Here is a 14,018-nt window from a genome sequence, read left to right as displayed (position 1 = left end):
ACTAGTCTGGATGCGGACATTTTCAGAGTGATCGCATATGCGGATGACGTTGCTATAGCGGTTTCAGGAAAGCATCTTAACATTAAAAGAATTCTTACAAAATGACTTAGACATACTGATACTTTGGGTTGATCGGTGTGGACTGGGTGTTAGCCCACACAAAACTAATTTATTTTTACATTTTAAAGGAATCCTATGTAAAATCGGATCGCTTTGCACGACCCCATCTGCGGCACTGAACACCTTACTCTACCTAACACCTCCTGATATTTTAAGCAAACAAATAGCTGCATGCTCTGCTATTCGCCTCAAAGCTTTGTCGCATCTTTAACAACAACAGTCCGTAATTCTTAAGGATTTAGAATCAATTCCAAAGCACACAGACTATACCAACCTTCGACAGAAGCTTCCAGACTTCTATACCTCTCAAATCTTTCTGAAGGATAGGGCATTCCTGGAAGACGAGTCAATCCATTTTTATACAGATGGTTTAAAACAAAAGGAGGGGTTGGTGGCTGTGTGTACTCTGAACGACTCAAGTTAAGTCTCTCATTCCACCTTTCCAATGATTGTAGCGTGCTCCATTCGGAACTTTTTGCGACAAAATAAGTCTTGTCATGGCCTAAAGAAAACGCGTTATCAACATCTGATATTCGTATCTTCTCAGATGGTCAGGCCGCTATGAAATCTCTGTCTCTATAAAATCTATGTGAAATAACATCATCATTAGTGTGGTCACGAAAAACATCTGACATTTACTACAATTAAAGCGATTAAGGTACGTGCTATTTCTTAGTAGATTTTATAGAAGCTTTATAATAGGTGCCATAACCGGGCAATGTCTTATAGGAAAGCGCACCACGCTGCTAGGCGTATTCTCAAATCACTTTTGCAGAAGCTGTATGCGGACTAGGAAGAGGAGTAAACAGTTCTTCACATCGTCTGCTCTCGCTCAAAAACGCAAGAATTACCTTGGACAATTCTTCTATAACGATTTGAATCATATTAGCATAATAAGTCTCTCACGTTTCGTAAGGGACTCAAACTGGTTTCATTGAGCTTAGGAGGAAGCCTCAAAATTCGTGTGGTAGCACAATGGGCCATTAAAATTTAAACTGGCCTTAGTGTGTTCTATTCCATTATGGACAGCCACTTTAACCTAACCATGTTCCCACATAAAAGAATACTTTTTGGGATAAGCTTAAAATATACCTTCCAATTATACTTGAAGTGAAAGTTCATATGACTATATGAATTCCTTATTAAGTTTGAATCTTAAATTTTATATTCAACGTACATGCACATTTCTACATGGTAATTGATAATGACTTTATATTTGTTGAAAATATTTATACTCAATTTTTAATTGCTGTAAGTTATGCCCGAAGCATCCTAAGACGCTCTCATCGTTCTTTGACAGGGTTCAGGTCTCAGCGCCAATTATGAGAACTGGGATGATAAGTGTCTTATAGATTGTGATATTAGATGCTCGAGAGAGGACTTTACTACTCAATTGTCTCCTAAGTCCAAAGAAGCAGCGATTTGCTAAAGTTATTCGTTTGATTTTGGCACTGGTCCTTTGTCTGAATTTGCCAAGGTAGATAAAGTCCTTCGAAGTTATAGCTGTCCATGATTTCGTCGCTCAATGTCCTTTTTTCATGACGGCATATACTTGGTCTTCTGTCGCAATTCTCTAAAACGATCTTTTCCGACCTTGATAGAGCAGCGTGCATTCTCTATCGTCATCCTGCACAGACGGAAAAGTGTCACAGGGATGCCAAAACAAGACATTACTCTGTTAAACTCTTGCCTATAGATGTTGTCATAAGCGGCCGTTTTTGTGTATCGCGCAAACTATGCTGACATTCCCGTCAACGGGCATGCTTCGTTTCGACCGTATTTTGCAGACGAGTTACACACTCCCTTTCAAATCATCGCCTGCTACTTTAAATAATACAGCAGAATGCGATTTGTCATCAACTTAGTATAATTTTGAGAATTGAAAGTATGATGTTTCCTGATCGTCCTTACAGGATTTGCTTGGAGGCTTTTACATCATAAAAAAAGGCTGTGATGCGACCCACAGTGATAACTTCCTATCCCGTCTGTCGATTGCTTTTGCTTAAAAGTTTGTATGTTTTCGTGTTGTGTTAAAAAAGCTGTCAGTTGAATTACTCTTAAAAATTACCAACAATATTTAAAATATACCAATGAAATAGTTTCATTTCAAAAACTAGTTTTGTTAACGAAATTTTAAGTCGAAAATCAATTTTTACCAACTTTTATTAATTTTTTTTCGGTTTTAATTTTTTGTAAAAAAAACCAGTTGATTCGATTTTTCTCAAAATTTTACCAGGTGTTGAAAACGTTCTTCTCCTTTGCACAAAATTGTTTTTAAGATAATATCATTTTTTGTTCGTAAAATTTTCTAGGTGACAAATAGTTTTTTTTTTTAAAACCGTTATTTGGAATTTTTCCCAAAAATATATTTGTTTTGTATTATCTTACAATATATAGTACAAATTTTAATTCAAGTCTCTAGCGGTATTAGTTCGTGAGATACTTAAGGTTTACCAAAATGTTCACCTGTTTTTTCAAATTGTTACGGTAAATAAACCACTCACGCTATTTTTTGAGAGTACTTTTTTGTTAAATACTCTAAATGATTTGTTTTTATATCAAGAATATGGTAGTTTTTAGATTTGGAAATTAAGTATTAAATTATCTTTATACATCGTATGTATGTTTCTGTTAATGATGAGTGCAAAAGTAATTTTTTGAAAGATATCAATTTTCATAACGCCATTAAACAACTTAAAAAATTGTCAAAAAACTTGAAAAAAGTAGTGTTAATTTTCAATAGTTTTCCAAAGCAAGGCATGCTCTCAAATTCTCAATACAAATTCGTTGGAATTTGTTTTGCGTAACTTGGCATACTTTTCCTTCTTACCATATGGACACAATCTTTCAAAATTATAAAGAGAATAGTTAAACAACATGAAGTCGTGAATTACAACCTAAACAACGATTTTGAGTACTGACAGAAAACAAAGTTCCAAAAAAAAAAATAAAAAAACAAACTTTTCCCAGCCAAATGCAGTGAATATTTGAAATTTTAAAGACAAACAATCTCTTAAGTGCACACAGACTTAAAGTCATCCCCACTTAAAACTCCTTATCCAAGCATTTGCATTTGTAGCCACATCAAGTTCTTTTGTCGAGTTCTTGTCTATCTCATTATTTTTGTTTTTGTGTTGTTGTTGTTTTATTTTTGAACTGTTAAATTCAACAAGATAAGTTCATGGAACATATGGTAACTCAGCAAATCCTTTGAAAAGTTTTTGAATTGCATAACTTGCCAGGATGAAACTTTTACAAAAATACCAAACAGCTTTTTCAAGAACGGGTAGCGCAAGGAATATGGAGGTCTGAGGACTTTGAAGAACACTTTTCGAAAATGGGGAAATTTTCTATGTTTTTTGAGTAAGTGTTCATTTTGGATTGCAAGCTTCCCTAAGGATTCAAAATGAACTTGTTTGCCTTGCCATTGAATTGAATGAAAATTTGACATGCGCAAAACCTGGATGCATTTCGGGTGAAGGATGAAGGGCTAATGGGGTGAATTGAATATGAATATGAATCCCGCCAACTGGTTGCTATTTATGTTCATTGATTTATTTATAATTCAGTCGTTGCTGGAAACACGTGCTTAACGGTTTAGATTTTCTTTCCCCGAGGGCGTGAAAAGCATTCGCAAAGGTTACGTAATTCGAAACATTTCCTAAGCATGAGAGTTGATCCCTTAAGCGCACTTACCAAACCTTGACTGATGAGTAGCACATACGGTTCAATTGGAGGTTCAACAAAAATAAAAAACGACCATGACTTTTGTGTATTGTTAATGTGCACCCTTAGTACTTTATACTTTCCCAAACATGTAGGTTTCCGTTCCATCTCCAGCCAGCTAGAGTTCCATTTAAATCCATCCAAAGGAATAAAGCATCGGCATCACATTATATACGTAATACCTTCACAAATACAAGCCCAAGTATGGATGGCATTAGTATTCATTAATTCTAGGCAATTTAATTGCTTTCTTTTAGCCGCATTTTTGCTCTGCTCGGCATTCGTCAATTGGTGAATACTTAGCCCGAGGGATGACATTCTGTATTTGCTCAGCTTAAATATAAAACAAAAAGTAAGAAAAATAAAAATAAGAATAAAAATAAAAATGGAGTGTTTGGATCGTCTGTGATGTTTTATTTAGCAATCAGTAATGCTCATTTTAAGAATATTGTTTTTGGATGTGGTGGATCGTGGAGGCTTTTTTAAATTATGCAAATAAAAGTTCTTATTCTTTTCATTGCCAGTTCGTTTTTTTTTTTTTAAGATTTTTTGTTTGTTTAAGTTAGATTTATTTGTCGATAATAGCTTCATCAAATATCAAAGAATAAAATCTAAAAATTCCATTCCATTCTATCTATATTGCATTATGAGCTGTGTCTTGAGATTTCATACTAAGAACCTGGCAAAGATTCGAACTAGTCCTGTTTTAATAATATATTTCAAAGTTGATACAATTTCAAAAATTCTCAGAATACTTAAAAAAATGTGTTCATACTTAAGGATATCTTAAAGCTAGACAATTTTGTTTTAAGCCGGTACAGCGTCGTTAACGCTGCCACTCAATCACGAAACTTCTCCGTCTGGGTAGGCGCGACAATGCACCACACAGGATTGTCTTCGACTTCTGGCCATTTATTTTTAGTTTCCAGTCCACACAATATCGTTGAATCTTTTTGAAATCAACCTGCAAGAGATTTCTAATAACCTCAACCTTTCGGGCTGTTCTGTACGCAATTAGATCGTCGGAGTATGCAATTGATTTTCCTAGACTACTCATCTGATCGCTGGTGTTATTGCTGAAGAGATTCGGCGAAATCACAGCTCTCTGTTAAAGAGCATTATTAATTTGCAATGTTGTGGTAGAATTTACATTGGCACTTTTGGCAAGAAACTTCTACCGCTAAGCATATATCTTGAGCATATACAACAATAGTTTGCTTAAGCTAAGCCTGGTCTCTTTAACCATACGGTGTCAAAAGGCTTTCCAAATCAAAGAAAACAGCATTATTGAGCATTTTGTTTTTGTTGTATTCGATTGGATATCAGAAACAAGTTTAGATGCAGCATGAATTGAGTCATGACCCGCGTTGAATCCGAACTTTTTATCCGCAGCCCACTTATCCAGAACCCTACTGATGATCTTCTCGAAAACTTCCTGATGCTCGGAAGAAGACTTAACGACCGAAGATTTAACGGATTGGAGTTATTCTTTCCCTTTTTCGGAATAGAGAACCAAAACTGTGTTCCAATGCATTGAATAATAGGCCATATTCAGTGCATTATTGAAGAGTGGTATGAATGTAAATTGCCTTCATCGATAAATATTGCATATACAAAGTTGGAATTTTTGTTTTTTATTGAGTTAAAGATGATCTGAAGCTTGATCAGCTATTATCGCATTCGCAAGAAATTGTCATTGAACCGCATGAAACCGTGGTTCTCAGATCGCCATTGTGTCAATAATTTTCATAGGTAAAAGTGGTGAAGTAAGGTTTCGTTTTCCAGGTCGTGTTTGGGGCGAAAGCTAACATTCACCTAGAACACTGGAAAGCAGATCTCACTGCATCCACCTTTCCCCTGGGATATCCAATTATGTCAATTATTATCGTCAAAGATGGCTTATTCTGGATCATCTGTCATGAGTTGGAGTGTCAAACACTGAAGGCCATTATCATTCTTTTTTATGAATATCCTGTTGATTTTAGGAAACATACTCGGGTCATTAGAATTGACTGAACGAAAGTTTTGAAATTTTTTAGCATTCAGTAGAATTCTAAATCAAGCATTTTTAGAAAAATGTCTGTGTTTGTGTGTGTACCTACGTTGCTATACTTGTGAGTTAGTTCATACGTTCGGGATACCAATTTTTTAAAGTTAATTATTAAATTTTAGAAAAAGAAAATCAAATACTTAGTTTTTGTATAAAAAATAAGAAATCACAAAAAATACAACGCAAAATTGGTAAAAATTGATGTTTAATTCGAATATTTCGTGAAAAGAAGAATATATTGACTTCAAAATTATTTCATTCTATGCTGTTCTTAAAAAAATCCAATCGGAATTTTTTATGTGAAATTAAAAAAATGGTGGAAAAATTTATCAAACTTAATTTATCATTTTCAAAATATTTTTTCCGAACTTTAAGTCAATTTTTTAGAAAAATCAAAAAAAATCTGAAAAATGAGAAAAAACTGATACGATAAGTTTATCGTTTCAAGTATTATGAGAAAAAAACACATTGATTAAAAATTTTAATTTCCATACAAAATATTGTTGGTAATATTTTTTTTAAGTGTTAGAAAATCAAAAAAGGGGCACTGATGGGAAGTTGTCGGTTTAGGTAGCATGCTAGCTATTTATAGTTTTAGAATTAATAAGTGCGTTTTGTTGGTATTCCATATAGTACAATAAGAAATTGCCAACAAAACGATCAGCAGTTGCCAGATTCTCGTATTTAAAAATTGGTACAACTGAAAGAAAATCTGTCAGAAAAATAATAAAAAACACACAAATAAAAGAAAGTTTTGTTTTGTTATAAAATGTTAAAATTAACTTAGCAAAAAAATCTAACTAGAACTGATAAAATTGACAATTTAAAACAAGAAATGGTAAAAAAACATCTGGAAATTGAGATTCTATAAAAAAATATCATTTAACAATTGTTTCAAGGAGGGGGTTTGTTCGTAGACTACTACATTAACATGTGGTTTCAAGCGAGCTGGAAGTACGCCTCAATTCTGTGTATGCCTGAATCAAGTTGAAATGATCTTGATTTGACTCGATTCCCGTCCGAGGTCAAAGTCGAGTCAAAATTTGAAAAGAAAAACCTGTGTGGAGAAGTTGATTTAACACAGATAATGCATTTTGGTCTGTTTATTTGCATGTTTGTGTACAAAAAAATAGTTTTGTTTTAGTCAAACTCAAAAAAAATTGCTTATGAAGCACGTAGCATATTCGAATATAGTGCTGAACATTCAGTTATTCATTGTTTAACACGAATCAATCTATCTCACTTGCACTTCACACATCGAAAACATCAAAACACCATTTGCATTTTAGAATGTGCTGTCATACATACTTAATCATTTTTAAATCTTCTTGTGCGTTGAAAACACCAAAAAGATTGATTTAATCTAAACTGAGATAAACCTTTGGTGGAAACATAGCAAAACTTAATTATCTTTTCTATTGTTTTCTCTTGCAAAAAAAGCCCAGTTAGTCCATTTTCATTAACAAAAATTAATAATATCAACAGCAACAGATTGATTTTTTCCCCAATGGAAAACACATAGCTACATAATTCCAAATGCACAACTACTCAACGAACACAACCATCGAGATACAAATGCAATATCTATCGTACCAACATTTGCGAACGAAATCACATAAGATCCATTCGAGACTCGTATAAATGTCAAAAACCCATCCATAGTAAGATTCTACTCTAACTTTTATCGGTGTTATTCATACTATGGATATTGTTTTTGTTATTCATGTAAAATCCTACTGTTCTATGGATAGATTTTTCAACACAACACGGGTTATTATAACAAGGATTGCAACAACACACAGAAAAATCGAAAATCCAAAAAACCAAGGTTTATGTTGAAAACCAGAATTTTATTATCTCATTCTTATTATGAAGACTGGTGAAGATGCTTTTAATTCGCACTACAGTTGATAACGAAAAAATATTTTAGGATTATAAAACTAATTGGAAACATACATTTCCAAAAAAAAATAAGTTAAAGTGGATTCGAATCGTCAATTCATTATAAAAACACACTAATTATTTAATCAGCAACTATTATTTAAAATACATTTTAAATATATTTAACGCTGCAAAGTGGTGCCAAACTTTCTAAAAAGTACACCCTAATATGAGACTCCTCTTGTAAAACTTTATTCTATACCATACCATGCGTAGTTCAGAAGCTGTACTTGTGTTTTAGAAAAAGGACTATAACAAATCCAAAGTTATGGCTTTGATCTTATTTAATCCATAGTATTAAAAATCATGTTCTTGCATAAGATTTACGTTAATATATTAGTAAAACAAAATTCCATTTTCAATCAGTTTCCCTTCTTACCCAAGACCTTTAACTCTATCTTCCCTGAATATAAGATTTATTCAATTTGAATACAAAATATATATTTTCTATCCATAATTTGCAGTTACTTATTTTTGTTCAGCTATGAGGAAGCCATATCATTTTCTAATATTATTTTGTTCGTTTTTATTTTATTTTATACGAAAGTTAGGTATTGAAAAACAAGTGAAGAAAAATGACAAAGTGAATATTCTCGAACTCCATCCCGAGGACATATAGATTCAGTTATTTGATATTTAATGCCATGTTATTCGAGTCGTGATATAAGCTGGAAGCAAAGCAATTTATTTTTATATTTTCGTTCCTTTCCTTTTCTTTTTAGATGGATTGCGAATTGAATTTGTAAATTCGTATTCAAAACGAATCGATCAAATGTCTTGAAGCCTTGAGGCAACACATAGAAAGTAATTAATAACAAAGCTTATATTAGAATATGAAAAATTCTGTTAATAATGGTTTAAAAAAGGGATTTAATTGAAGAAAAAACAATACTATATTTACAGAATTTCGAAAAATGTAAACGTTATTGTTAAGTCATATCGTAATTTGACCATGCGTGTAGAGAAAATAAAGTATTTAACATTTTTTTGTTAAAAAATATATATATTTAAGTAAATATGATGGAAAATATAACTTATTTTTATGGAATGAGTAGCGAAGATTATTCCCATTTTTTACATAAGAAATAAATAGCACTAAAATTGCCATTAAATGTGCAAAGTAATGAAACTCCAACCTGCAACATTTCGAAGAACTCTGCAATACCAAACGTTTTGAAGCAATGTAAATTTATTGATTGGGATGAATGTACGATGGCACATACAAAATCTTTGGAAGCTTTAGACAGAACCTTAAAAGATCTACGAAGCAATAATAACAGATTTGGTGGTGCAATGATTTTATTGCCAGTGATTCCACGATCAACGCCAGCTGATGAAATCAATGCATATCTAAAGTCCTCCAATTTGTGGAAACATTACAAAGTACTTCTTTTAAACAAGAATATGCGTGTCGAGCTACAAAATGGCCAATCTGGAAACATATTCTTTAAGTAACTCATTGATATTAGTAACGGCAAATTTCCTATAGTCATGTTGACTGGCTAAATTAACTTTTCTCAAAGTTTTTGTCAGTTAACGCATCAAAAGATGAACTTATTCAGAAGGTGTTTTCAGATGTTTCTTAAAATTACAAAAACCATGATTGGTTGAGCGAACGAGCTAAGTTGGCTGCAAAAACTTTGATGTAAATTAATTAAATTTCACAATTCAAGAATTAATTACAGGGGAATCGAGGATATATAAATCAATTGATCCGGCTACTTACCAAGATGATGTGATCAACAATCCACCGGAATTTTTAAACTCGCTGGTTTTGCCAGGATTGCCACCTCATAATCTTCAATTAAAATTTCAATCAAAAGTTATAATGTTGCGAAATATCAACCAACCTCGGCTTTGCAACGGTACACGGTTAGCAATTAAAAACCTTACTTAACAAAGTTATACTCGTAGAAGCAACTATACTCAAAGAAAAGTATAAAGGAGAAGATTTTCTCATACCGTGCATCCCAATGATTCCGACTGATGTGCCATTTGAGTTTAAACGACTACAGTTTCCAGTGCTGCTTGCTTTTGCTATATGACCATAAAAGTCCCAGGGGAAACCATTAAGTGTTTGTGGTATTAATCTGGAAAACCCATGTTTCTCAATATCTCAATTCATTCAACTGGTCAATTGTTTGTTGCCGGTTCCCGTGTTGGGAACCCACAAGATTTGTTTGTCTCTGCGCTAAGGAATCAAACAAAAACATCGTATATCACAAAGCACTACAATGATAATAAAACTGAAAAAACTAAAAAACTAAAAATTACTAACAACATTTTGTAATTATGATGAAATAATTTGATTTCAAAATCTATTTTTGCTAACGTGATCTTTAGTCGAAAACCAATTTTTACCAATTTTAATAGCATTTTTTTTTTAAGTTTTTATCTATGTATGTATATAAAAATCAATGCCAAATTCGTTGTAATGTCATAACTCAACAATACCTTTACTGATTTGGCTAATTTTGTTCTTGAATTATTTGTGAAAGTCCAGAGAAGGTTTGTACGTAGAGAAAATTTAAAAAAATCTTGAAAAGGCGTAAAATCAACATCTCTCTATGCTCCTTAAGGAAATCCCGATTTGTTGATTACAACAAAGCTGTTATTATAAATTGAACATATGTTTCTAACGATTGTAAATAAAGCATTAGCATAATTAGGTATGACCGCACCAAATAGCGAAGTACATTATTTTTTTTATCGTGAATTGCAAAGAGAGCAGGAGTTCAATTCTAATGATTAACAATGGATTGTACAATCGAATATAACCAAATTAAATATTCAACAAAACATGTGTATGACACAATCATGCAAGCCGTTTCCAATAATACAGGTGGATTATATTTCTTGGATGCACCTGGTGGTACAGGCAAAACTTTTGTTGTATCATTGATTTTAGCGAATATTCGATCGAAACAGAAATTTGAATTGGCACTTGCATCTTCGGGAATTGCTCCTCCATTATTAGAAGGTGGTCATACCGCACACTCTGCATTAAAAATGCTATTAATTGTATGGGTGATTGAAACTCCAACTTGCTTCTTCCAGAAATTCTGCTATGGCAAAAGTTCTGCGATTAACGTCAATTATTTTATGGGATGAGTGCACAATGGTGAATAAAAAATCAATAGAAGCATTTAATCGAACAATGCAAGATTTACGCGGTAATCAACAGCTGTTTTGGTGGTGCTCTGATATTGCTCTCAGGGGACTTTCGTCAAAAATTGCCTGTCATTCCTGAATCAACTCCTACAGATGAAATAAACGCCTGTTTGAAGTCATCAGTTCTTTGGAGATATGAACGAAAATTGACACTGAACATTAATATGCGTATTCACCTAAATAATGATGCAACTGTCCATGAGTTATCAAAACAATTGTTAAAAATTTGGTGATGGCAAAATACCAATCGACAGTACCAACGGATTGATCACTTTACCGAACAATATTTGAACAACTGCGCAATCTTTAGATGAGTTGATTGAATGTTTTTTTCCGAATATTCTTCAGAATTAGAGAAATCATGATTGGTTGAGAGAACGCACCATTTAGCACCGAAAAACGTTCATATCAATTTTCAAATTCAAGCGAAACTGCCAGGTGTAGTCACGACATATATCAATTGACAGTGTTGTGAATCAAGATGAGGCAATGAATTATACAATTGAATTTTTAAATTCATTAGCGCACGTACCAAGCCGCTAGTTTCTTATATAAATAAATACACAGTGGATTTTTCTTAGACCATTATCTAACGTTAACAATACAATTTAGCGCAGAATGAAATCATTTTGAAGTCAATACCTTGATTTACTCACGAGATAGCGATATCCGAGTATAAATTTTTACCAATTGTGTATACTATTTTGTGTGATTTTATTTTTTTTTGAAAACACTGACTGTTGCATTTTTATGAAAATTTTACTGAATATTAAAAACAATATTTTAGTTTGAAAATAATATTTTTAATTTTTGAAAAAGATATTTAAGTTGAAAATCAATTTTTAGTAAGTTTTAATTATGTTTGTTAGGTTTTTATATTTTGTAAAAATAATGTCAATTTGATTTGTCCTAAGGGTTTACCAGATGTCAGATGTATTTAATTTAAGAGTCCTTTCTGCATTTTTTGCAATATTATCTGTATACAAAAATGTATTCGAAGGTGTTATTTCTACTGGTTCTAGACGTATGGACGGCCAAAATAGCTTTCCCGAACTTTATAAATTCCATTTTTACGTTCTTGAATCGAGATGAAGATCCTGATCCGAAAACTTTAAGTGAACAATTATAAAACACTGTATAACTTTTTTTCGAAATAAATACAGCCATTTTTAGGAGCTTTTGAAGCTACCACACTGTCCTTCGTCGTCGTCGCGCCGTTTAAATAATATATTCTAATAGATTCCTTAGTGTACCGTAGACATACCAAAAATGATTTGTTCAGCATTTGTTTTATGTTTTTATGTCTGAAAAATGATTTTAACATTTGTACTTGATTGATTTCATTAGAATACTATGCGTATCAAACATTTATTAGGCTAGTGCCGGAAGGTTTGGGAAAAGATATCAATTTGTTAATTAGAATTAAATCCACTCGGCTCGTAGCGCCAAGAATTGGTAACATAATTTTCTATTCAAAAATAATCTTATTACAACATTTACAACAATTTATGAAACAAAAATCAATATATTTTACCATGAAGTTCCATTCTAGTTTAAATATCCTATAATACACTTTTTGGTTCACATTAATTTCAAAAATATATAACAAAAATCTTACAAATCTTAAAGTAAGCTTATACATATGCCTGTATGTATGTATAACCCTTTAACCGGGTTAAAACGAACTTTCTTGATTCTCGTCCTCATCGCCTGGGGTGAAACAGTATCAAAATAAAAAAGGTTAGGAATCATTTTCCTTTTTCCAACAAACATCAATAATGGCAGTATATGTACACCTTGCTTGAATAATAACAATAGACCAACACTGACACCCAACTTTTTTACATCTGGCTTTACTCACAAAAGCGAGTGAGACAAAAAACTTTACGCTTCCTCCATCATCAACTGGCGGCTGCGACGCTGGCGTTTTTAGTTTTCCCTTACCTATTATAAAACAAAATTTCCTCTTTTTCTTTACTATATACTCTCCTGATCGTTGGGGATGCTGTATGGCGTTTAAAACATCAATTTTGTGCCATTTTATGAGGAACATATTTAACGGTGCTGTGTGTTTTGTTCAAAATACAGTATCGTATTGGAATCAGAAGAGCGAGAAGCAACTTAAGCATAGATTAAGTGCCTTATCCTTGCTGTGCGCCTTTAATAAATCCTTCTTTAAGCTCTTAACGTCGCGTTGTTTCGTTGTGCTTTGCTCATGGGGTATGGGCTAGAACAAAATAAGAGGTAGGCACCAGCAACACCAATGTTAAGATACAATATCTTTGAATCTATAGATAGGTAAGTACTTTCATAAAAACACTACAAGTTAACACCCTATTTAATGTGTTCTTAAAAACGTTGCTATATATGTATCGTTGCAGATATGAATTTTCACTTTGATTATGAAGATAATATACACAAACTTAAAGATAGAATGACGAAGTTTCAATAACGACGAAATACTTTATTTCAATATTTTTTCCGCATACGTTCTATATGAGGGCACTCCACAGCCAAAGACGATATTTCGTTTTGTGCAGGATTCTCTGTAATATACCTACATCAATTCAAAATATCAAGACAAGTTCCTATGCACTATTAATTTTTTTCAGAAACAAATTCAGCCTATTTTTGACCACTCTTAACTTCAGAACAAAAAAAGTCGGTTTGACAGAAAACCGACTATTGGCTATCAATTCGACCAAAAAATCCTCTAACCGGTCCAACAATCAAATCAAATCAAATGGGGTGGCGCAACAGTCCGTTGTGAACCAGGGCCTAGTGACTTACAAATCTCAACCATTCCTGTGTGCGAGTAATGTTGTCAGGAATGGAGGGGACCTACAATTTTATGCCGAATCCGAACGGCTAGTTTGAGAAAGCACTTTTTCATGACAAGAATTACTCTTCAAGGATTTGTCAATTCCTCGCAAGAGGCAGTACCCGCGAAAATTATTATTTTTTTTTTTTTTTTTTAATTAAGGTGGCACAGGCAGGGATTGAACCCAAG

At 32.9% G+C, this 14,018-nt stretch overlaps 1 long non-coding RNA gene across 1 annotated transcript; it reads left to right on the top strand.

Annotated features, from left to right (window-relative positions):
- The first annotated feature begins 3,701 nt into the window (after window positions 1–3,701).
- Window positions 3,702–4,245, top strand: LOC129941014 (uncharacterized). Its single transcript, XR_008780797.1, has 2 exons — window positions 3,702–4,048; window positions 4,104–4,245. It is a non-coding gene; the product is annotated as an uncharacterized LOC129941014 (long non-coding RNA).
- Window positions 4,246–14,018: the final 9,773 nt, after the last annotated feature.

Source organism: Eupeodes corollae, chromosome 1, assembly GCF_945859685.1.
Source record: "Eupeodes corollae chromosome 1, idEupCoro1.1, whole genome shotgun sequence".
NCBI lineage: Eukaryota > Metazoa > Arthropoda > Insecta > Diptera > Syrphidae > Eupeodes > Eupeodes corollae.
The sequence above is the reverse complement of the archived record's forward strand: the minus strand, read 5'-3'. Positions and strand labels throughout refer to the sequence as shown.